General features: G+C 36.4%; 9 non-coding genes across 9 annotated transcripts; all 9 read left to right on the top strand.

Annotated features, from left to right (window-relative positions):
- Window positions 1-809: 809 nt before the first annotated feature.
- TRNAV-AAC (transfer RNA valine (anticodon AAC)) lies at window positions 810-882 on the top strand. Its single transcript has one exon. It is a non-coding gene; the product is annotated as a tRNA-Val (tRNA).
- A 3,813-nt stretch (window positions 883-4,695) lies between these two features.
- Window positions 4,696-4,768, top strand: TRNAV-AAC (transfer RNA valine (anticodon AAC)). The gene has a single exon. It is a non-coding gene; the product is annotated as a tRNA-Val (tRNA).
- A 5,735-nt stretch (window positions 4,769-10,503) lies between these two features.
- TRNAV-AAC (transfer RNA valine (anticodon AAC)) lies at window positions 10,504-10,576 on the top strand. Its single transcript has one exon. It is a non-coding gene; the product is annotated as a tRNA-Val (tRNA).
- Window positions 10,577-12,436: 1,860 nt separating this feature from the next.
- Window positions 12,437-12,509, top strand: TRNAV-AAC (transfer RNA valine (anticodon AAC)). Its single transcript has one exon. It is a non-coding gene; the product is annotated as a tRNA-Val (tRNA).
- Window positions 12,510-14,362: 1,853 nt separating this feature from the next.
- On the top strand, window positions 14,363-14,435 carry TRNAV-AAC (transfer RNA valine (anticodon AAC)). Its single transcript has one exon. It is a non-coding gene; the product is annotated as a tRNA-Val (tRNA).
- Window positions 14,436-16,224: 1,789 nt separating this feature from the next.
- On the top strand, window positions 16,225-16,297 carry TRNAV-AAC (transfer RNA valine (anticodon AAC)). Its single transcript has one exon. It is a non-coding gene; the product is annotated as a tRNA-Val (tRNA).
- Window positions 16,298-18,154: 1,857 nt separating this feature from the next.
- Window positions 18,155-18,227, top strand: TRNAV-AAC (transfer RNA valine (anticodon AAC)). Its single transcript has one exon. It is a non-coding gene; the product is annotated as a tRNA-Val (tRNA).
- A 3,721-nt stretch (window positions 18,228-21,948) lies between these two features.
- TRNAV-AAC (transfer RNA valine (anticodon AAC)) lies at window positions 21,949-22,021 on the top strand. Its single transcript has one exon. It is a non-coding gene; the product is annotated as a tRNA-Val (tRNA).
- A 1,855-nt stretch (window positions 22,022-23,876) lies between these two features.
- On the top strand, window positions 23,877-23,949 carry TRNAV-AAC (transfer RNA valine (anticodon AAC)). Its single transcript has one exon. It is a non-coding gene; the product is annotated as a tRNA-Val (tRNA).
- The last annotated feature ends 611 nt before the right edge of the window (window positions 23,950-24,560 follow it).

Below are 24,560 nucleotides of genomic sequence, written 5' to 3'. Positions count from 1 at the left end.
TCCTCCTTCTAGTTGCAGCTGGTTCATGTAAACGTTTTTCTAAACAATAATTCTTTGTTTTGGTAATGGTATTTTGAACGTCAAAAAAACAAAGTGTAACCTAGAGAAAGGACGATAGTCTCGAAGAGTAGATGGTTTCCGAAGAAAGATGTTGCAACACAGATAAGACCTCTTCTGTACATTGGGCTTTATTCCACCGCTGTGATCTCCTGCAATCCCAAAACTGTCAACGTATTATTACAACTAAAGCGCGTTTCAACAACGTTATAATTTTAGGAGTTTGAGAGTCACCATGCAACTTTGTCGTATTGAACACCTTGAACAAGTTGTGTGTGATGAGAAAAAATCACCCAGAGTGCAATCCCAGAATAGGTCACAAAATAACGAAGATTAAATATTATTTCAGACTATCCCTAATTTTGTTAATGTATTTAATAGGCGTATTAAATCGCTTATTACGTTATTGTTTAATAATTCTGATAAAAAAATTAAAGCTCTGAAAATGTTCTGTTCAGTTTTCGATAGAAAGAGAAAAGACTGAGGAACTAAACTGTGCGTTTGGCACGTTTAAGGGCAATTGAACGAGATGAAAACGTTGAATACTGTAGGCTCGATAAAGTCTTTTAAAGACACGTTAGCACATTGGGAAAATACCTTTGGATTTGGTAGACAAAGGAGGGTGTTATATTATTTAAAGTTAAACGTTAAGCTGTCGTTATATTTGCGTTTGTTTAGACTGCGAAATAAAAATTTTGGAACGTTATCGTTTTATTTTAAAAAACTTGAACAGCAAAAATCGCGAAACCGAGGTGCTTGTGGTGTAGTGGTTATCACATCCGCCTAACACGCGGAAGGTCCCAGGTTCGATCCCTGGCAAGCACATTTTAATATTTTAAAACATTCGTTTTTTTTCAAATCAAATGGTGAGAACGTGGAACGATATTTTCTTCATAATATCTGTGTCAGAGCGTGAGACGGTTAAGAGATATCACAGAATTTATCGAGTTTCCCCTACACTTGTAACTACTTTCAGAAATTCGTGTGACTGATGTGTGATAAATCAAAACAGGAACGTTATTACTTTTGAATATAATGCGTGCACTGCTGCGAAATTTGATGTGCAGAAACGGCCTTCGCGTACTCATGTCACGTTCGACAAAGTATCTAACCAGCAGTTTACAACTCTTCGATAGAATGGGTTTACGAGCTTTATTTTTCTTAAATGCGTGAATAGTTTGAAACGTCGATGCACGCGACCTTATTTGAAGGTAAGGTGACGTACTTGCCAGGTTGTACAGGTAATATCTAGAGATCACGACTCCGTCAGTGTGTGTTGAAAACAACTCTTCATGGTGTGACAACTAATCACACTAGATATTTCATTCTTTAACCTATTCTTTTAAATTCCGGTCAGAACTATTGCATAGTTATGTGCGTTATCATCTCCACTTACCAGTGACGGAAAAGAGGAAAGGCAATTCTACAACATCATTCACCAACAACTATTTGACGTACTTAATTTTTTACCGAACAGTGAAATTATCGATGATATCCTAACTCCTCATAAGTCTGAAAATTGTAACATGTTATTTCATTTGAATGCACGCCCGTCAGAGAGCGATTCAAATGTTCTTACCACCATGTCTAGCCAGTCTAAAGAAGTGTAGTAGCGTCCGCCTATAGACAGGATTGTTTTCTTGAATACTCCTTGTTCTGTTTATCCCTTTTGTCTGATTTCTTTATTTTTATAGAGTTTCTTCACTAAGTAAAGATGTTTTCCGATGGTTAATGTATACTCGTCATGATCGAATCTCCTGTTTTACGTACTTATTTAAGAATTGTATTTAGTTCACTTGAATATAGTACAGACTAGACAGGTAAAGGAAATTACGATGCCAAAACCAGAGAATATTTGTTATGAAGTGTTTCCTCCTTCTAGTTGCAGCTGGTTCATGTAAACGTTTTCTTAAACAATAATTCTTTGTTTTGGTAATGGTATTTTGAACGTCAAAAACGAAGTGTAACCTAGAGAAAGGACGATAGTCTCGAAGAGTAGATGGTTTCCGAAGAAGATGTTGCAACACAGATAAGACCTCTTCTGTACATTGGGCTTTATTCCACCACTGGCGAGTCTCCAACACAATCCCAAAACTGTCAACGTATTATTACAGCTAAAGCGCGTTTGAACAACGGACACCGTTTTAGGAGTTTGAGAGTCACCATGCAACTTTGTCGTATTGAACCTGCCGAACAAGTTGTGCCTGATGAGGAAAAAAATCACGCAGAGAGCAATCTGTCCAGAATAGGTCACAAAATAACGAAGGTTAAATATTTATTTCAGACTATCCCTAATTTTGTTAATGTATTTAATAGGCGTATTAAATCGCTTAGCACGTTATTTGTTTAATAATTCTGATAAAAAAAATTGAAACTCTGAAAATGTTCTGTTCAGTTTTCGACAAGAAGAGAAAAGACTGAGGAAACTAAAGTGTGCGGTTTGGCACGTTTAAAGGACAATTGAACGAGATGAAAAACGTTGATTAATACTGTAGGCTCGATAAAATCTTTTAAAGACACATTAGCACGATGGGAAAATACCTTTGGATTTGGTAGACAAAGGAGGGTGTTATATTATTTAAAGTTAAACGTTAAACTGTCGTTATATTTGCGTTTGTTTAGACTTCGAAATAAAAATTTTGGAACGTTATCGTTTTATTTTAAAACTTGAACAGCAAAAAATCACGAAACCGAGGTGCTTGTGGTATGATGGTTTATCACATCCGCCTAACACGCGGAAGGTCCCAGGTTCGATCCCTGGCAAGCACATTTTAATATTTTAAAATATTCGTTTTTTTCAAATCAAATGGTGAGAACGTGGAACGATATTTTCTTCATAATATCTGTGTCAGAGCGTGAAACGATTTAAGAGATATCACAGAATTTATCGAGTTTCCCCTACCCTTGTAACTACTTTCAGAAATTCGTGTGACTGATGTGTGATAAATCAAAACAGGAACGTTATTACTTTTGAATATAATGCGTGCACTGCTGCGAAATTTGATGTGCAGAAACGGCCTTCGCGTAATCATGTCACGTTCGACAAAGTATCGAACCAGCAGTTTACAACTCTTCGATAGAATGAGTTTACGAGCTTTATTTTTTCTTAAATGCGTGAATGGTTTGAAACGTCTGATGCACGCGACCTTATCTGAAGGTACGGTGACATACTTTCCAGGTTGTTCAGGTAATATCTAGAGATCACGACTCCGTCAGTGTGTGTTGAAAACAACTCTTCATGGTGTGACAACTAATCACACTAGATATTTCATTCTTTAACCTATTCTTTTAAATTCCGGTCAGAACTATTGCATAGTTATGTGCGTTATCATCTGCCACTTACCAGTGACGGAAAAGAGGAAAGGCAATTCTACAACATCATTCACCAACAACTATTTGACGTACTTAATTTTTTACCGAACGGAGAAATTATCGATGATATCCTAACTCCTCATAAGTCTGAAAATTGTAACATGTTATTTCATTTGAATGCACGCCCGTCAGTGAGCGATTCAAATGTTCTTACCACCATGTCTAGCCAGTCTAAAGAAGTGTAGTAGCGTCCGCCTATAGACAGGATTGTTTTCTTGAATACTCCTTGTTCTGTTTATCCCTTTTTTGTCTGATTTCTTTATTTTTATAGAGTTTCTTCACTAAGTAAAGATGTTTTGCGATGGTTAATGTATACACGTCATGATCGAATCTCCTGTTTTACATTACTTATTTAAGAATTGTATTTAGTTCACTTGAATATAGTACAGACTAGACAGGTAAAAGGAAATTACGATGCCAAAACCAGAGAATATTTGTTATTCTGAAGTGTTTCCTCCTTCTAGTTGCAGCTGGTTCATGTAAACGTTTTTCTTAAACAATAATTCTTTTGTTTTTTGGTAATGGTATTTTGAACGTCAAAAGCGAAGTGTAACCTAGAGAAAGGACGATAGTCTCGAAGAGTAGATGGTTTCCGAAGAAAGATGTTGCAACACAGATAAGACCTCTTCTGTACATTGGGCTTTATTCCACTGCTGTGATCTCCTGCAATCCCAAAACTGTCAACGTATTATTACAACTAAAGCGCGTTTCAACAACGTTATAATTTTAGGAGTTTGAGAGTCACCATGCAACTTTGTCGTATTGAACACCTTGAACAAGTTGTGTGTGATGAGAAAAAATCATACCAGAGTGCAATCCCAGAATAGGTCACAAAATAACGAAGATTAAATATTATTTCAGACTATCCCTAATTTTGTTAATGTATTTAATAGGCGTATTAAATCGCTTATTACGTTATTGTTTAATAATTCTGATAAAAAAATTAAAGCTCTGAAAATGTTCTGTTCAGTTTTCGATAGAAAGAGAAAAGACTGAGGAAACTAAAGTGTGCGTTTGGCACGTTTAAGGGCAATTGAACGAGATGAAAACGTTGAATACAGTAGGCTCGATAAAGTCTTTTAAAGACACGTTAGCACATTGGGAAAATACCTTTGGATTTGGTAGACAAAGGAGGGTGTTATATTATTTAAAGTTAAACGTTAAGCTGTCGTTATATTTGCGTTTGTTTAGACTGCGAAATAAAATTTTGGAACGTTATCGTTTTATTTTTTAAAACTTAAACAGCAAAAATCGCAGAAAACCGAGGTGCTTGTGGTGTAGTGGTTATCACATCCGCCTAACACGCGGAAGGTCCCAGGTTCGATCCCTGGCAAGCACATTTTAATATTTTAAAACATTCGTTTTCTTCAAATCAAATGGTGAGAACGTGGAACGATATTTTCTTCATAATATCTGTGTCAGAGCGTGAGACGGTTAAGAGATATCACAGAATTTATCGAGTTTGACCCTGCATGTGTAACTTCTTTCAGAAATTCGTGTGACTGATGTGTGATAAATCAAAACAGGAATGTTATTACTTTTGAATATAATGCGTGCACTGCAGAGAAATTTGATGTGCAGAAACGGCCTTCGCGTACTCATGTCACGTTCGACAAAGTATCTGACCAGCAGTTTACAACTCTTCGATAGAATGGGTTTACGAGCTTTTTATTTTTCTTAAATGCGTGAATAGTTTGAAACGTCGATGCGCGCGACCTTATTTGAAGATAAGGTAACGTACTTGCCAGGTTGTACAGGTAATATCTAGAGATCACGACTCCGTCAGTGTGTGTTGAAAACAACTCTTCATGCTGTGACAACTAATCACACTACATATTTCATTCTTTAACCTATTCTTTTAAATTCCGGTCAGAACTATTGCATAGTTATGTGCGTTATCATCTCCCACTTACCAGTGACGGAAAAGGAGGAAAGGCAATTCTACAACATCATTCACCAACAACTATTTGACGCCAATTAATTTTTACCGAACAGTGAAATTATCGATGATATCCCTAACTCCTCATAAGTCTGAAAATTGTAACATGTTATTTCATTTGAATGCACGCCCGTCAGTGAGCGATTCAAATGTTCTTACCACCATGTCTAGCCAGTCTAAAGTGTAGTAGCGTCCGCCTATAGACAGGATTGTTTTCTTGAATACTCCTTGTTCTGTTTATCCCTTTTTGTCTGATTTCTTTATTTTTATAGAGTTTCTTCACTAAGTAAAGATGTTTTGCGATGGTTAATGTATACTCGTCATGATCGAATCTCCTGTTTTACGTACTTATTTAAGAATTGTATTTAGTTCACTTGAATATAGTACAGACTAGACAGGTAAAAGGAAATTACGATGCCAAAACCGGAGAATATTTGTTATTCTGAAGTGTTTCCTCCTTCTAGTTGCAGCTGGTTCATGTAAACGTTTTTCTTAAACAATAATTCTTTGTTTTGGTAATGGTATTTTGAACGTCAAAAACGAAGTGTAACCTAGAGAAAGGACGATAGTCTCGAAGAGTAGATGGTTTCAGAAGAAAGATGTTGCAACACAGATGAGACCTCTTCTGTACATTGGGCTTTATTCCACCGCTGTGATCTCCTGCAATCCCAAAACTGTCAACGTATTATTACAACTAAAGCGCGTTTCAACAACGTTATAATTTTAGGAGTTTGAGAGTCACCATGCAACTTTGTCGTATTGAACACCTTGAACAAGTTGTGTGTGATGAGAAAAAATCACCCGAGGTGCAATCCCAGAATAGGTCACAAAATAACGAAGATTAAATATTATTTCAGACTATCCCTAATTTTGTTAATGTATTTAATAGGCGTATTAAATCGCTTATTACGTTATTGTTTAATAATTCTGATAAAAAAATTAAAGCTCTGAAAATGTTCTGTTCAGTTTTCGATAGAAAGAAAAGACTGAGGAAACTAAACTGTGCGTTTGGCACGTTTAAGAACAATTGAACGAGATGAAAACGTTGAATACTGTAGGCTCGATAAAGTCTTTTTAAGACACGTTAGCACATTGGGGAAAATACCTTTGGATTTGGTAGACAAAGGAGGGTGTTATATTATTTAAAGTTAAACGTTAAGCTGTCGTTATATTTGCGTTTGTTTTGACTGCGAAATAAAAATTTTGGAACGTTATCGTTTTATTTTAAAAACTTGAACAGCAAAAATCGCGAAACCGAGGTGCTTGTGGTGTAGTGGTTATCACATCCGCCTAACACGCGGAAGGTCCCAGATTCGATCCCTGGCAGGCACATTTTAATATTTTAAAATATTCGTTTTCTTTCAAATCAAATGGGAGAACGTGGAACGATATTTTCTTCATAATATCTGTGTCAGAGCGTGAGACGGTTAAGAGATATCACAGAATTTATCGAGTTTCACCCTACGCATGTAACTTCTTTCAGAAATTCGTGTGACTGATGTGTGATAAATCAAAACAGGAACGTTATTACTTTTGAATATAATGCGTGCACTGCTGCGAAATTTGATGTGCAGAAACGGCCTTCGCGTCATCATGTCACGTTCGACGAAGTATCTGACCAGCAGTTTACAACTCTTCGATAGAATGGGTTTACGAGCTTTATTTTTCTTAAATGCGTGAATAGTTTGAAACGTCGATGCACGCGACCTTATTTGAAGATAAGGTAACGTACTTGCCAGGTTGTTCAGGTAATATCTAGAGATCACGACTCCGTCAGTGTGTGTTTGAAAACAACTCTTCATGCTGTGACAACTAATCACACTACATATTTCATTCTTTAACCTATTCTTTTAAATTCCGGTCAGAACTATTGCATAGTTATGTGCGTTATCATCTCAACTTACCAGTGACGGAAAAGATGAAGGCAATTCTACAACATCATTCACCAACAACTATTTGACGTACTTAATTTTTTACCGAACAGTGAAATTTTCGATGATATCCTAACTCCTCATAAGTCTGAAAATTGTAACATGTTATTTCATTTGAATTGGGAATGCACGCCCGTCAGAGCGACTCAAATGTTCTTACCACCATGTCTAGCCAGTCTAAAGAAGTGTAGTAGCGTCCGCCTATATACAGGATTGTTTTCTTGAATACTCCTTGTTCTGTTTATCCCTTTTTGTCTGATTTCTTTATTTTTATAGAGTTTCTTCACTAAGTAAAGATGTTTTGCGATGGTTAATGTATACTCGTCATGATCGAATCTCCTGTTTTACGTACTTATTTAAGAATTGTATTTAGTTCACTTGAATATAGTACAGACTAGACAGGTAAAAGGAAATTACGATGCCAAAACCGGAGAATATTTGTTATTCTGAAGTGTTTCCTCCTTCTAGTTGCAGCTGGTTCATGTAAACGTTTTTCTTAAACAATAATTCTTTGTTTTGGTAATGGTATTTTGAACGTCAAAACGAAGTGTAACCTAGAGAAAGGACGATAGTCTCGAAGAGTAGATGGTTTCCGAAGAGAGATGTTGCAACACAGATAAGACCTCTTCTGTACATTGGGCTTTATTCCACCGCTGTGATCTCCTGCAATCCCAAAACTGTCAACGTTACTATTACAACTAAAGCGCGTTTGAACAACGTTATCATTTTAGGAGTTTGAGAGTCACCATGCTTCTTTGTCGTATTGAACACCTTGAACAAGTTGTGTGTGATGAGAAAAAAATCACAGAGTGCAATCCCAGAATAGGTCACAAAATAACGAAGATTAAATATTATTTCAGACTATCCCTAATTTTGTTAATGGATTTAATAGGCGTATTAAATCGCTTATTACGTTATTGTTTAATAATTCTGATAAAAAAATTAAAGCTCTGAAAATGTTCTGTTCAGTTTTCGATAGAAAGAGAAAAGACTGAGGAAACTAAAGTGTGCGTTTGGCACGTTTAAGAACAATTGAACGAGATGTAAACGTTGAATACTGTGGGCTCGATAAAGTCTTTTAAAGACACGTTAGCACATTGGGAAAATACCTTTGGATTTGGTAGACAAAGGAGGGTGTTATATTATTTAAAGTTAAACGTTAAGCTGTCGTTATATTTGCGTTTGTTTAGACTTCGAAATAAAAATTTTGGAACGTTATCGTTTTATTTTAAAAACTTAAACAGCAAAAATCGCGAAACCGAGGTGCTTGTGGTGTAGTGGTTATCACATCCGCCTAACAACGCGGAAGGTCCCAGGTTCGATCCCTGGCAAGCACATTTTAATATTTTAAAACATTCGTTTTTTTCAAATCAAATGGTGAGAACGTGGAACGATATTTTCTTCATAATATCTGTGTCAGAGCGTGAGACGGTTAAGAGATATCACAGAATTTATCGAGTTTCCCCTACACTTGTAACTACTTTCAGAAATTCGTGTGACTGATGTGTGATAAATCAAAACAGGAATGTTATTACTTTTGAATATAATGCGTGCACTGCTGAGAAATTTGATGTGCAGAAACGGCCTTCGCGTACTCATGTCACGTTCGACAAAGTATCTAACCAGCAGTTTACAACTCTTCGATAGAATGGGTTTACGAGCTTTATTTTTCTTAAATGCGTGAATAGTTTGAAACGTCGATGCACGCGACCTTATTTGAAGGTAAGGTGACGTACTTGCCAGGTTGTACAGGTAATATCTAGAGATCACGACTCCGTCAGTGTGTGTTGAAAACAACTCTTCATGGTGTGACAACCAATCACACTAGATATTTCATTCTTTAACCTATCTTTTTAAATTCCGGTCAGAACTATTGTATAGTTATGTGCGTTATCATCTCCCACTCCACGGCCAGTGACGGAAAAAGAGGAAAGCAATTCTACAACATCATTCACCAACAACTATTTGACGTAATTTAATTTTTACCGAACAGTGAAATTTATCGATGATATCCTAACTCCCTCATAAGTCTGAAAATTGTAACATGTTATTTCATTTGAATGCACGCCCGTCAGTGAGCGATTCAAATGTTCTACCCACCATGTCTAGCCAGTCTAAAGAAGTGTAGTAGCGTCCGCCTATATACAGGATTGTTTTCTTGAATACCCTTTGTTCTTGTTTATCCCTTTTTTGTCTGATTTCTTTATTTTTTATAGAGTTTCTTCACTAAGTAAAGATGTTTTCCGATGGTTAATGTATACTCGTCATGATCGAATCTCCTGTTTTACGTACTTATACAAGAATTGTATTTAGTTCACTTGAATATAGTACAGACTAGACAGGTAAAAGGAAATTACGATGCCAAAACCAGAGAATATTTGTTATTCTGAAGTGTTTCCTCCTTCTAGTTGCAGCTGGTTCATGTAAACGTTTTTCTTAAACAATAATTCTTTGTTTTGGTAATGGTATTTTGAACGTCAAAACGAAGTGTAACCTAGAGAAAGGACGATAGTCTCGAAGAGTAGATGGTTTCCGAAGAAAGATGTTGCAACACAGATAAGACCTCTTCTGTACATTGGGCTTTATTCCACCGCTGTGATCTCCTGCAATCCCAAAACTGTCAACGTATTATTACAACTAAAGCGCGTTTCAACAACGTTATAATTTTAGGAGTTTGAGAGTCACCATGCAACTTTGTCGTATTGAACACCTTGAACAAGTTGTGTGATGATGAAAAAAAATCACCCAGAGTGCAATCCCAGAATAGGTCACAAAATAACGAAGATTAAATATTATTTCAGACTATCCCTAATTTTGTTAATGTATTTAATAGGCGTATTAAATCGCTTATTACGTTATTGTTTACTAATTCTGTTAAAAAAATTAAAGCTCTGAAAATGTTCTGTTCAGTTTTCGATAGAAAGTGAAAAGACTGAGGAAACTAAACTGTGCGTTTGGCACGTTTAAGGGCAATTGAACGAGATGAAAACGTTGAATACTGTAGGCTCGATAAAGTCTTTTAAAGACACGTTAGCACATTGGGAAAATACCTTTGGATTTGGTAGACAAAGGAGGGTGTTATATTATTTAAAGTTAAACGTTAAGCTGTCGTTATATTTGCGTTTGTTTAGACTGCGAAATAAAAATTTTGGAACATTATCGTTTTATTTTAAAAACTTGAACAGCAAACATCGCGAAACCGAGGTGCTTGTGGTGTAGTGGTTATCACATCCGCCTAACACGCGGAAGGTCCCAGGTTCGATCCCTGGCAAGCACATTTTAATATTTTAAAACATTCGTTTTTTCAAATCAAATGGTGAGAACGTGGAACGATATTTTCTTCATAATATCTGTGTCAGAGCGTGAGACGGTTAAGAGATATCACAGAATTTATCGAGTTTCCCCCTACACTTGTAACTACTTTCAGAAATTCGTGTGACTGATGTGTGATAAATCAAAACAGGAACGTTATTACTTTTGAATATAATGCGTGCACTGCTGAGAAATTTGATGTGCAGAAACGGCCTTCGCGTACTCATGTCACGTTCGACAAAGTATCTAACCAGCAGTTTACAACTCTTCGATAGAATGGGTTTACGAGCTTTATTTTTCTTAAATGCGTGAATAGTTTGAAACGTCGATGCACGCGACCTTATTTGAAGGTAAGGTGACGTACTTGCCAGGTTGTACAGGTAATATCTAGAGATCACGACTCCGTCAGTGTGTGTTGAAAACAACTCTTCATGGTGTGACAACTAATCACACTAGATATTTCATTCTTTAACCTATTCTTTTAAATTCCGGTCAGAACTATTGCATAGTTATGTGCGTTATCATCTCCAACTTACCAGTGACGGAAAAGAGGAAAGGCAATTCTACAACATCATTCACCAACAACTATTTGACGTACTTAATTTTTACCGAACAGTGAAATTATCGATGATATCCTAACTCCTCATAAGTCTGAAAATTGTAACATGTTATTTCATTTGAATGCACGCCCGTCAGTGAGCGATTCAAATGTTCTTACCACCATGTCTAGCCAGTCTAAAGAAGTGTAGTAGCGTCCGCCTATATACAGGATTGTTTTCTTGAATACTCCTTGTTCTGTTTATCCCTTTTTTGTCTGATTTCTTTATTTTTATAGAGTTTCTTCACTAAGTAAAGATGTTTTCCGATGGTTAATGTATACTCGTCATGATCGAATCTCCTGTTTTACGTACTTATTTAAGAATTGTATTTAGTTCACTTGAATATAGTACAGACTAGACAGGTAAAAGGAAATTACGATGCCAAAACCGGAGAATATTTGTTATTCTGAAGTGTTTCCTCCTTCTAGTTGCAGCTGGTTCATGTAAACGTTTTTCTTAAACAATAATTCTTTGTTTTGGTAATGGTATTTTGAACGTCAAAAACGAAGTGTAACCTAGAGAAAGGACGATAATCTCGAAGAGTAGATGGTTTCCGAAGAGAGATGTTGCAACACAGATAAGACCTCTTCTGTACATTGGGCTTTATTCCACCGCTGTGATCTCCTGCAATCCCAAAGCTGTCAACATACTATTACAACTAAAGCGCGTTTGAACAACGTTATCATTTTAGGAGTTTGAGAGTCACCATGCAAGTTTGTCGTATTGAACACCTTGAACAAGGTGTGTGTGATGAGAAAAAATCACCCAGAGTGCAATCCCAGAATAGGTCACAAAATAACGAAGATTAAATATTATTTCAGACTATCCCTAATTTTGTTAATGTATTTAATAGGCGTATTAAATAGCTTATTACGTTATTGTTTAATAATTCTGATAAAAAAATTAAAGCTCTGAAAATGTTCTGTTCAGTTTTCGATAGAAAGAGAAAAGACTGAGGAAACTGAAGTGTGCGTTTGGCACGTTTAAGGGCAATTGAACGAGATGTAAAAACGTTGAATACTGTGGGCTCGATAAAGTCTTTTAAAGACACGTTAGCACATTGGGAAAATACCTTTGGATTTGGTAGACAAAGGAGGGTGTTATATTATTTAAAGATAAACGTTAAGCTGTCGTTATATTTGCGTTTGTTTAGACTGCGAAATAAAAATTTTGGAACGTTATCGTTTTATTTTAAAAACTTGAACAGCAAAAATCGCGAAACCGAGGTGCTTGTGGTGTAGTGGTTATCACATCCGCCTAACACGCGGAAGGTCCCAGGTTCGATCCCTGGCAAGCACATTTTAATATTTTAAAACATTCGTTTTTTTTCAAATCAAATGGTGAGAACGTGGAACGATATTTTCTTCATAATATCTGTGTCAGAGCGTGAGACGGTTAAGAGATATCACAGAATTTATCGAGTTTCCCCCTACACTTGTAACTACTTTCAGAAATTCGTGTGACTGATGTGTGATAAATCAAAACAGGAACGTTATTACTTTTGAATATAATGCGTTCACTGCTGAGAAATTTGATGTGCAGAAACGGCCTTCGCGTACTCATGTCACGTTCGACAAAGTATCTAACCAGCAGTTTACAACTCTTCGATAGAATGGGTTTACGAGCTTTATTTTTCTTAAATGCGTGAATAGTTTGAAACGTCGATGCACGCGACCTTATTTGAAGGTAAGGTGACGTACTTGCCAGGTTGTACAGGTAATATCTAGAGATCACGACTCCGTCAGTGTGTGTTGAAAACAACTCTTCATGGTGTGACAACTAATCACACTAGATATTTCATTCTTTAACCCATTCTTTTAAATTCCGGTCAGAACTATTGCATAGTTATGTGCGTTATCATCTCCCACTTACCAGTGACGGAAAAGAGGAAAGGCAATTCTACAACATCATTCACCAACAACTATTTGACGTACTTAATTTTTACCGAACAGTGAAATTATCGATGATATCCTAACTCCTCATAAGTCTGAAAATTGTAACATGTTATTTCATTTGAATGCACGCCCGTCAGAGAGCGATTCAAATGTTCTTACCACCATGTCTAGCCAGTCTAAAGAAGTGTAGTAGCGTCCGCCTATATACAGGATTGTTTTCTTGAATACTCCTTGTTCTGTTTATCCCTTTTGTCTGATTTCTTTATTTTTATAGAGTTTCTTCACTAAGTAAAGATGTTTTCCGATGGTTAATGTATACTCGTCATGATCGAATCTCCTGTTTTACGTACTTATTTAGAATTGTATTTAGTTCACTTGAATATAGTACAGACTAGACAGGTAAAAGGAAATTACGATGCCAAAACCAGAGAATATTTGTTATTCTGAAGTGTTTCCTCCTTCTAGTTGCAGCTGGTTCATGTAAACGTTTTTCTTAAACAATAATTCTTTGTTTTGGTAATGGTATTTTGAACGTCAAAACGAAGTGTAACCTAGAGAAAGGACGATAGTCTCGAAGAGTAGATGGTTTCCGAAGAAAGATGTTGCAACACAGATAAGACCTCTTCTGTACATTGGGCTTTATTCCACCGCTGTGATCTCCTGCAATCCCAAAACTGTCAACGTATTATTACAACTAAAGCGCGTTTCAACAACGTTATAATTTTAGGAGTTTGAGAGTCACCATGCAACTTTGTCGTATTGAACACCTTGAACAAGTTGTGTGTGATGAGAAAAAACACCCAGAGTGCAATCCCAGAATAGGTCACAAAATAACGAAGATTAAATATTATTTCAGACTATCCCTAATTTTGTTAATGTATTTAATAGGCGTATTAAATCGCTTATTACGTTATTGTTTAATAATTCTGATAAAAAAATTAAAGCTCTGAAAATGTTCTGTTCAGTTTTCGATAGAAAGAGAAAAGACTGAGGAAACTAAACTGTGCGTTTGGCACGTTTAAGGGCAATTGAACGAGATGAAAACGTTGAATACTGTAGGCTCGATAAAGTCTTTTAAAAACACGTTAGCACATTGGGAAAATACCTTTGGATTTGGTAGACAAAGGAGGGTGTTATATTATTTAAAGTTAAACGTTAAGCTGTCGTTATATTTGCGTTTGTTTAGACTGCGAAATAAAATTTTGGAACGTTATCGTTTTATTTTAAAACTTGAACAGCAAAAATCGCGAAACCGAGGTGCTTGTGGTGTAGTGGTTATCACATCCGCCTAACACGCGGAAGGTCCCAGGTTCGATCCCTGGCAAGCACATTTTAATATTTTAAAATATTAAACGGTTAAGAGATATCACAGAATTTATCGAGTTTCCCCCTACCCTTGTAACGACTTTCAGAAATTCGTGTGACTGATGTGTGATAAATCAAAACAGGAACGTTATTACTTTTGAATATAACGCGTGCACTGCTGCGAAATTTGATGTGCAGAAACGGCCTTCGCGTACTCATGTCACGTTCGACAAAGTATCTAACCAGCAGTTTACAACTCTTCGATAGAATGGGTTTACGAGCTTTATTTTTCTTAAATGCGTGAATAGTTTGAAACGTCGATGCACGCGACCTTATTTGAAGGTAAGGTGACGTACTTGCCAGGTTGTACAGGTAATATCTAGAGATCACGACTCCGTCAGTGTGTGTTGAAAACAACTCTTCATGGTGTGACAACTAATCACACTAGATATTTCATTCTTTAACCTATTCTTTTAAATTCCGGTCAGAACTATTGCATAGTTATGTGCGTTATCATCTCCCACTTACCAGTGACGGAAAAGAGGAAAGGCAATTCTACAACATCATTCACCAACAACTATTTGACGTACTTAATTTTTACCGAACAGTGAAATTATCGATGATATCCTAACTCCTCATAAGTCTGAAAATTGTAACATGTTATTTCATTTGAATGCACGCCCGTCAGAGAGCGATTCAAATGTTCTTACCACCATGTCTAGCCAGTCTAAAGAAGTGTAGTAGCGTCCGCCTATATACAGGATTGTTTTCTTGAATACTCCTTGTTCTGTTTATCCCTTTTTTGTCTGATTTCTTTATTTTTATAGAGTTTCTTCACTAAGTAAAGATGTTTTCCGATGGTTAATGTATACTCGTCATGATCGAATCTCCTGTTTTACGTACTTATTTAAGAATTGTATTTAGTTCACTTGAATATTGTACAGACTAGACAGGTAAAAGGAAATTACGATGCCAAAACCAGAGAATATTTGTTATTCTGAAGTGTTTCCTCCTTCTAGTTGCAGCTGGTTCATGTAAACGTTTTTCTTAAACAATAATTCTTTGTTTTGGTAATGGTATTTTGAACGTCAAAAACGAAGTGTAACCTAGAGAAAGGACGATAGTCTCGAAGAGTAGATGGTTTCCGAAGAAAGATGTTGCAACACAGATAAGACCTCTTCTGTACATTGGGCTTTATTCCACCGCTGTGATCTCCTGCAATCCCAAAACTGTCAACGTATTATTACAACTAAAGCGCGTTTCAACAACGTTATAATTTTAGGAGTTTGAGAGTCACCATGCAACTTTGTCGTATTGAACACCTTGAACAAGTTGTGTGTGATGAGAAAAAAACACCCAGAGTGCAATCCCAGAATAGGTCACAAAATAACGAAGATTAAATATTATTTCAGACTATCCCTAATTTTGTTAATGTATTTAATAGGCGTATTAAATCGCTTATTACGTTATTGTTTAATAATTCTGATAAAAAATTAAAGCTCTGAAAATGTTCTGTTCAGTTTTCGATAGAAAGAGAAAAGACTGAGGAAACTAAACTGTGCGTTTGGCACGTTTAAGGGCAATTGAACGAGATGAAAACGTTGAATACTGTAGGCTCGATAAAGTCTTTTAAAGACACGTTAGCACATTGGGAAAATACCTTTGGATTTGGTAGACAAAGGAGGGTGTTATATTATTTAAAGTTAAACGTTAAGCTGTCGTTATATTTGCGTTTGTTTAGACTGCGAAATAAAAATTTTGGAACGTTATCGTTTTATTTTAAAACTTGAACAGCAAAAAATCGCGAAACCGAGGTGCTTGTGGTGTAGTGGTTATCACATCCGCCTAACACGCGGAAGGTCCCAGGTTCGATCCCTGGCAGGCACACATTAATATTTTAAAATATTCGTTTTTTTTCAAATCAAATGGTGAGAACGTGGAACGATATTTTCTTCATAATATCTGTGTCAGAGCGTGAGACGGTTAAGAGATATCACAGAATTTATCGAGTTTCCCTACACTTGTAACTACTTTCAGAAATTCGTGTGACTGATGTGTGATAAATCAAAACAGGAACGTTATTACTTTTGAATATAATGCGTGCACTGCTGCGAAATTTGATGTGCAGAAACGGCCTTCGCGTACTCATGTCACGTTCGACGAAGTATCTGACCAGCAGTTTACAACTCTTCGATAGAATGGGTTTACGAGCTTTATTTTTCTTAAATGCGTGAATAGTTTGAAACGTCGATGCACGCGACCTTATGTGAAGGTAAGGTAACGTACTTGCCAGGTTGTACAGGTAATATCTAGAGATCACGACTCCGTCAGTGTGTGTTGAAAACAACTCTTCATGGTGTGACAACTAATCACACTAGATATTTCATTCTTTAACCTATTCTTTTAAATTCCGGTCAGAACTATTGCATAGTTATGTGCGTTATCATCTCCCACTTACCAGTGACGGAAAAGAGGAAAGGCAATTCTACAACATCATTCACCAACAACTATTTGACGTACTTAATTTTTTACCGAACAGTGAAATTTTCGATGATATCCTAACTCCTCATAAGTCTGAAAATTGTAACATGTTATTTCATTTGAATTGCACGCCCGTCAGAGAGCGATTCAAATGTTCTTACCACCATGTCTAGCCAGTCTAAAGAAGTGAAGTAGCGTCCGCCTATAGACAGGATTGTTTTCTTGAATACTCCTTGTTCTGTTTATCCCTTTTTTGTCTGATTTCTTTATTTTTATAGAGTTTCTTCACTAAGTAAAGATGTTTTGCGATGGTTAATGTATACTCGTCATGATCGAATCTCCTGTTTTACGTACTTATTTAAGAATTGTATTTAGTTCACTTGAATATAGTACAGACTAGACAGGTAAAGGAAATTACGATGCCAAAACCAGAGAATATTTGTTATTCTGAAGTGTTTCCTCCTTCTAGTTGCAGCTGGTTCATGTAAACGTTTTTCTTAAACAATAATTCTTTGTTTTGGTAATGGTATTTTGAACGTCAAAACGAAGTGTAACCTAGAGAAAGGACGATAGTCTCGAAGAGTAGATGGTTTCCGAAGAAAGATGTTGCAACACAGATAAGACCTCTTCTGTACATTGGGCTTTATTCCACCGCTGTGATCTCCTGCAATCCCAAAACTGTCAACGTATTATTACAACTAAAGCGCGTTTCAACAACGTTATAATTTTAGGAGTTTGAGAGTCACCATGCAACTTTGTCGTATTGAACACCTTGAACAAGTTGTGTGTGATGAGAAAAATCACCCAGAGTGCAATCCCAGAATAGGTCACAAAATAACGAAGATTAAATATTATTTCAGACTATCCCTAATTTTGTTAATGTATTTAATAGGCGTATTAAATCGCTTATTACGTTATTGTTTAATAATTCTGATAAAATATTAAAGCTCTGAAAATGTTCTGTTCAGTTTTCGATAGAAAGAGAAAAGACTGAGGAAACTAAACTGTGCGTTTGGCACGTTTAAGGGCAATTGAACGAGATGAAAAACGTTGAATACTGTAGGCTCGATAAAGTCTTTTAAAAACACGTTAGCACATTGGGAAAATACCTTTGGATTTGGTAGACAAAGGAGGGTGTTATATTATTTAAAGTTAAACGTTAAGCTGTCGTTATATTTGCGTTTGTTTAGACTGCGAAATAAAAATTTTGGAACGTTATCGTTTTATTTTAAAAACTTGAACAGCAAAAATCGCGAAACCGAGGTGCTTGTGGTATAGTGGTTATCACATCCGCCTAACACGCGGAAGGTCCCAGGTTCGATCCCTGGCAAGCACATTTTAATATTTTAAAATATTAAACGGTTAAGAGATATCACAGAATTTATCGAGTTTCCCCCTACCCTTGTAACGACTTTCAGAAATTCGTGTGACTGATGTGTGATAAATCAAAACAGGAACGTTATTACTTTTGAATATAATGCGTGCACTGCTGCGAAATTTGATGTGCAGAAACGGCCTTCGCGTAATCATGTCACGTTCGACGAAGTATCTGACCAGCAGTTTACAACTCTTCGATAGAATGAGTTTACGAGCTTTATTTTTCTTAAATGCGTGAATAGTTTGAAACGTCGATGCACGCGACCTTATTTGAAGATAAGGTAACGTACTTGCCAGGTTGTTCAGGTAATATCTAGAGATCACGACTCCGTCAGTGTGTGTTGAAAACAACTCTTCATGGTGTGACAACTAATCACACTAGATATTTCATTCTTTAACCTATTCTTTTAAATTCCGGTCAGAACTATTGCATAGTTATGTGCGTTATCATCTCCCACTTACCAGTGACGGAAAAGAGGAAAGGCAATTCTACAACATCATTCACCAACAACTATTTGACGTACTTAATTTTTTACCGAACAGTGAAATTATCGATGATATCCTAACTCCTCATAAGTCTGAAAATTGTAACATGTTATTTCATTTGAATGCACGCCCGTCAGAGAGCGATTCAAATGTTCTTACCACCATGTCTAGCCAGTCTAAAGAAGTGTAGTAGCGTCCGCCTATATACAGGATTGTTTTCTTGAATACTCCTTGTTCTGTTTATCCCTTTTTTGTCTGATTTCTTTATTTTTATAGAGTTTCTTCACTAAGTAAAGATGTTTTCGATGGTTAATGTATACTCGTCATGATCGAATCTCCTGTTTTACGTACTTATTTAAGAATTGTATTTAGTTCACTTGAATATAGTACAGACTAGACAGGTAAAAGGAAATTACGATGCCAAAACCAGAGAATATTTGTTATTCTGAAGTGTTTCCTCCTTCTAGTTGCAGCTGGTTCATGTAAACGTTTTTCTTAAACAATAATTCTTTGTTTTGGTAATGGTATTTTGAACGTCAAAAACGAAGTGTAACCTAGAGAAAGGACGATAGTCTCGAAGAGTAGATGGTTTCCGAAGAAAGATGTTGCAACACAGATAAGACCTCTTCTGTACATTGGGCTTTATTCCACCGCTGTGATCTCCTGCAACCCAAAACTGTCAACGTATTATTACAACTAAAGCGCGTTTCAACAACGTTATAATTTTAGGAGTTTGAGAGTCACCATGCAACTTTGTCGTATTGAACACCTTGAACAAGTTGTGTGTGATGAGAAAAAAATCACCCAGAGTGCAATCCCAGAATAGGTCACAAAATAACGAAGATTAAATATTATTTCAGACTATCCCTAATTTTGTTAATGTATTTAATAGGCGTATTAAATCGCTTATTACGTTATTGTTTAATAATTCTGATAAAATATTAAAGCTCTGAAAATGTTCTGTTCAGTTTTCGATAGAAAGAGAAAAGACTGAGGAAACTAAACTGTGCGTTTGGCACGTTTAAGGGCAGTTGAACGAGATGAAAACGTTGAATACTGTAGGCTCGATAAAGTCTTTTAAAGACACGTTAGCACATTGGGAAAATACCTTTGGATTTGGTAGACAAAGGAGGGTGTTATATTATTTAAAGTTAAACGTTAAGCTGTCGTTATATTTGCGTTTGTTTAGACTGCGAAATAAAAATTTTGGAACGTTATCGTTTTATTTTAAAAACTTGAACAGCAAAAATCGCGAAACCGAGGTGCTTGTGGTGTAGTGGTTATCACATCCGCCTAACACGCGGAAGGTCCCAGATTCGATCCCTGGCAGGCACATTTTAATATTTTAAAACATTCGTTTTTTTCAAATCAAATGGTGAGAACGTGGAACGATATTTTCTTCATAATATCTGTGTCAGAGCGTGAGACGGTTAAGAGATATCACAGAATTTATCGAGTTTCCCCTACGCATGTAACTTCTTTCAGAAATTCGTGTGACTGATGTGTGATAAATCAAAACAGGAACGTTATTACTTTTGAATATAATGCGTGCACTGCTGCGAAATTTGATGTGCAGAAACGGCCTTCGCGTAATCATGTCACGTTCGACGAAGTATCTGACCAGCAGTTTACAACTCTTCGATAGAATGAGTTTACGAGCTTTATTTTTCTTAAATGCGTGAATAGTTTGAAACGTCGATGCACGCGACCTTATTTGAAGATAAGGTGACGTACTTGCCAGGTTGTACAGGTAATATCTAGAGATCACGACTCCGTCAGTGTGTGTTGAAAACAACTCTTCATGCTGTGACAACTAATCACACTACATATTTCATTCTTTAACCTATTCTTTTAAATTCCGGTCAGAACTATTGCATAGTTATGTGCGTTATCATCTCCCACTTACCAGTGACGGAAAAGATGAAAGGCAATTCTACAACATCATTCACCAACAACTATTTGACGTACTTAATTTTACCGAACAGTGAAATTTTCGATGATATCCTAACTCCTCATAAGTCTGAAAATTGTAACATGTTATTTCATTTGAATGAATGCACGCCCGTCAGAGAGCGATTCAAATGTTCTTACCACCATGTCTAGCCAGTCTAAAGAAGTGAAGTAGCGTCCGCCTATAGACAGGATTGTTTTCTTGAATACTCCTTGTTCTGTTTATCCCTTTTTGTCTGATTTCTTTATTTTTATAGAGTTTCTTCACTAAGTAAAGATGTTTTGCGATGGTTAATGTATACTCGTCATGATCGAATCTCCTGTTTTACGTACTTATTTAAGAATTGTATTTAGTTCACTTGAATATAGTACAGACTAGACAGGTAAAAGGAAATTACGATGCCAAAACCAGAGAATATTTGTTATTCTGAAGTGTTTCCTCCTTCTAGTTGCAGCTGGTTCATGTAAACGTTTTTCTTAAACAATAATTCTTTGTTTTGGTAATGGTATTTTGAACGTCAAAAACGAAGTGTAACCTAGAGAAAGGACGATAGTCTCGAAGAGTAGATGGTTTCCGAAGAGAGATGTTGCAACACAGATAAGACCTCTTCTGTACATTGGGCTTTATTCCACTGCTGTGATCTCCTGCAACCCAAAACTGTCAACGTACTATTACAACTAAAGCGCGTTTCAACAACGTTATAATTTTAGGAGTTTGAGAGTCACCATGCAACTTTGTCGTATTGAACACCTTGAACAAGTTGTTTGTGATGAGAAAAAATCACCCAGAGTGCAATCCCAGAATAGGTCACAAAATAACGAAGATTAAATATTATTTCAGACTATCCCTAATTTTGTTAATGTATTTAATAGGCGTATTAAATCGCTTATTACGTTATTGTTTAATAATTCTGATAAAAAAATTAAAGCTCTGAAAATGTTCTGTTCAGTTTTCGATAGAAAGAGAAAAGACTGAGGAAACTAAACTGTGCGTTTGGCACGTTTAAGGGCAATTGAACGAGATGAAAAACGTTGAATACTGTAGGCTCGATAAAGTCTTTTAAAGACACGTTAGCACATTGGGAAAATACCTTTGGATTTGGTAGACAAAGGAGGGTGTTATATTATTTAAAGTTAAACGTTAAGCTGTCGTTATATTTGCGTTTGTTTAGACTGCGAAATAAAAATTTTGGAACGTTATCGTTTTATTTTAAAACTTGAACAGCAAAAATCGCGAAACCGAGGTGCTTGTGGTGTAGTGGTTATCACATCCGCCTAACACGCGGAAGGTCCCAGGTTCGATCCCTGGCAGGCACATTTTAATATTTTAAAACATTCGTTTTTTTCAAATCAAATGGTGAGAACGTGGAACGATATTTTCTTCATAATATCTGTGTCAGAGCGTGAGACGGTTAAGAGATATCACAGAATTTATCGAGTTTCCCCTACACATGTAACTACTTTCAGAAATTCGTGTGACTGATGTGTGATAAATCAAAACAGGAACGTTATTACTTTTGAATATAACGCGTGCACTGCTGCGAAATTTGATGTGCAGAAACGGCCTTCGCGTAATCATGTCACGTTCGACGAAGTATCTGACCAGCAGTTTACAACTCTTCGATAGAATGGGTTTACGAGCTTTATTTTTCTTAAATGCGTGAATAGTTTGAAACGTCGATGCACGCGACCTTATTTGAAGATAAGGTAACGTACTTGCCAGGTTGTACAGGTAATATCTAGAGATCACGACTCCGTCAGTGTGTGTTGAAAACAACTCTTCATGCTGTGACAACTAATCACACTAGATATTTCATTCTTTAACCTATTCTTTTAAATTCCGGTCAGAACTATTGCATAGTTATGTGCGTTATCATCTCCCACTTACCAGTGACGGAAAAGAGGAAAGGCAATTCTACAACATCATTCACCAACAACTATTTGACGTACTTAATTTTACCGAACAGTGAAATTTTCGATGATATCCTAACTCCTCATAAGTCTGAAAATTGTAACATGTTATTTCATTTGAATTGAATGCACGCCCGTCAGAGAGCGATTCAAATGTTCTTACCACCATGTCTAGCCAGTCTAAAGAAGTGAAGTAGCGTCCGCCTATAGACAGGATTGTTTTCTTGAATACTCCTTGTTCTGTTTATCCCTTTTTGTCTGATTTCTTTATTTTTATAGAGTTTCTTCACTAAGTAAAGATGTTTTGCGATGGTTAATGTATACTCGTCATGATCGAATCTCCTGTTTTACGTACTTATTTAAGAATTGTATTTAGTTCACTTGAATATAGTACAGACTAGACAGGTAAAAGGAAATTACGATGCCAAAACCGGAGAATATTTGTTATTCTGAAGTGTTTCCTCCTTCTAGTTGCAGCTGGTTCATGTAAACGTTTTTCTTAAACAATAATTCTTTGTTTTGGTAATGGTATTTTGAACGTCAAAAACGAAGTGTAACCTAGAGAAAGGACGATAGTCTCGAAGAGTAGATGGTTTCCGAAGAGATGTTGCAACACAGATAAGACCTCTTCTGTACATTGGGCTTTATTCCACTGCTGTGATCTCCTGCAACCCAAAACTGTCAACGTACTATTACAACTAAAGCGCGTTTCAACAACGTTATCATTTTAGGAGTTTGAGAGTCACCATGCAACTTTGTCGTATTGAACACCTTGAACAAGGTGTGTGTGATGAGAAAAAATCACCCAGAGTGCAATCCCAGAATAGGTCACAAAATAACGAAGATTAAATATTATTTCAGACTATCCCTAATTTTGTTAATGTATTTAATAGGCGTATTAAATCGCTTATTACGTTATTGTTTAATAATTCTGATAAAAAAATTAAAGCTCTGAAAATGTTCTGTTCAGTTTTCGATAGAAAGAGAAAAGACTGAGAAACTAAACTGTGCGTTTGGCACGTTTAAGGGCAATTGAACGAGATGAAAACGTTGAATACTGTGGGCTCGATAAAGTCTTTTAAAGACACGTTAGCACATTGGGAAAATACCTTTGGATTTGGTAGACAAAGGAGGGTGTTATATTATTTAAAGTTAAACGTTAAGCTGTCGTTATATTTGCGTTTGTTTTGACTGCGAAATAAAATTTTGGAACGTTATCGTTTTATTTTAAAACTTGAACAGCAAAAATCGCGAAACCGAGGTGCTTGTGGTGTAGTGGTTATCACATCCGCCTAACACGCGGAAGGTCCCAGGTTCGATCCCTGGCAAGCACATTTTAATATTTTAAAACATTCGTTTTTTTTCAAATCAAATGGTGAGAACGTGGAACGATATTTTCTTCATAATATCTGTGTCAGAGCGTGAGACGGTTAAGAGATATCACAGAATTTATCGAGTTTCCTTCCTACACTTGTAACTACTTTCAGAAATTCGTGTGACTGATGTGTGATAAATCAAAACAGGAACGTTATTACTTTTGAATATAACGCGTGTACTGCTGCGAAATTTGATGTGCAGAAACGGCCTTCGCGTACTCATGTCACGTTCGACAAAGTATCTAACCAGCAGTTTACAACTCTTCGATAGAATGGGTTTACGAGCTTTATTTTTCTTAAATGCGTGAATAGTTTGAAACGTCGATGCACGCGACCTTATTTGAAGGTAAGGTGACGTACTTGCCAGGTTGTACAGGTAATATCTAGAGATCACGACTCCGTCAGTGTGTGTTGAAAACAACTCTTCATGGTGTGACAACTAATCACACTAGATATTTCATTCTTTAACCTATTCTTTTAAATTCCGGTCAGAACTATTGCATAGTTATGTGCGTTATCATCTCCCACTTACCAGTGACGGAAAAGAGGAAAGGCAATTCTACAACATC

The sequence above is a fragment of the Tachypleus tridentatus genome, chromosome 5 (genome assembly GCF_004210375.1).
Source record: "Tachypleus tridentatus isolate NWPU-2018 chromosome 5, ASM421037v1, whole genome shotgun sequence".
Classification (NCBI taxonomy): Eukaryota; Metazoa; Arthropoda; class Merostomata; order Xiphosura; family Limulidae; genus Tachypleus; species Tachypleus tridentatus.
Note: the sequence above shows the minus strand (reverse complement) of the source record. Positions and strands in the feature narration are given on the sequence as shown.